General features: G+C 47.5%; 1 protein-coding gene across 1 annotated transcript in view; it reads right to left on the reverse strand.

Annotated features, from left to right (window-relative positions):
* ITGA6 (integrin subunit alpha 6) overlaps positions 1-1,245 on the reverse strand; it is a 47,904-nt gene that overhangs the window by 8,411 nt on the left and 38,248 nt on the right. The window lies entirely within an intron of this gene.

Here is a 1,245-nt window from a genome sequence, read left to right on the forward strand (position 1 = left end):
AAATCTGCTGGCAACCAAGAGAGAGGGAGAACTGTATGATAAAAAAACATCGTGGATCCTCGTTGCAACCCTCATCACTGCACAATCTTGCTTCACTTATCTAACCTGAAGCCTTTGAAAGAAACAGCACACCTTCTTTAAGTCCTGGTCAGCAATGGAAAGAAAAGGGCCAGTGGACGCCCAATCAGCTGGCATTCTGCATTCAGATTTCAAGTCACGGCCATCAAATCAATTCCGACTCATCGCGACACTTTAAGACAAGGAAGAAGTGTCCACGCGGGTTTCTGAGATGGCGGTAACAGTTTATGGGAGCAGAGAGCCTGTGTTTCTCCTCTGCAGAAAGTAAACCCACAATGCCACCAGGGCTCCTTCACATTTTAAGGACGTTGTGAAATATAAAAAAAAGTAAGATGGCGCTACATGACTTTCCCTTAGGATATCAGACTAAGAGCCCTGGTAAACTGCAACATTCACGGAGATGGCGGGGTGCCAATCCTGTATAACATGTGTCTGAAGCACCTCAAGCGTAAGCACTCCCCGACTGATGAGAAGCATAGTTAGAAAAAAACAATTTAATAAAGCTGCTTAGTTTTTTTTAAAAGGCTTACAGCAATTCCCAACGACTCAGTTATAGCATTTAGGAGAATGCAAGTGGACTTGGGGATGCCAGGACACCATCTTCCAAAGCACATGAAAGACCGAGCGATTACAATAGGAGTTTGGAAGCCACACTGCTTAGAGATCTCCCTGTTTGGAGTTTCTGGTGTTTCTGAATCAAGAGGATAAAAGGGTAAACGAAACCCAGCAGGAGAAGTGTTTTTCAGTCACGTATTCAATTCCGTATTCACGTATTCAGCGACCTAGGAATGCTTCCATCCTACGCTGGGCCACGAGACTGCCGGATGACACACCTGGGATTCTTGTCCTTAGAGCTTAAGCGTTTCCCTCTCCAGTCCTACCAGAATAGTCCTTGGCCTCACTGGACCTAACTTAAGACAGGGAAGAGAGAACGGTTTCTCTTTTGACCTTTAACAGGCAGGCATTTGCATTGAGAGCTTACCATACCAGTCAGGCAAAGTACATACACCCTTTTACAGCCAGGGCATTTCCTGTTACCCCCCCTTCACGGAGGGTCCCCCCCCAGCTCCCAGCCTCAGGCCTCACTTCCCCTCCCCCACAGGGGCCCCAGCTTTTTGCTCGGACCACCCAGCCTCACAGGTTCCTCCTTAAAGATTGTAGAGCAGC

The sequence above is a fragment of the Echinops telfairi genome, unplaced genomic scaffold, assembly GCF_000313985.2.
Source record: "Echinops telfairi isolate 266 unplaced genomic scaffold, ASM31398v2 ScPeMD7_4;HRSCAF=17, whole genome shotgun sequence".
Classification (NCBI taxonomy): Eukaryota; Metazoa; Chordata; class Mammalia; order Afrosoricida; family Tenrecidae; genus Echinops; species Echinops telfairi.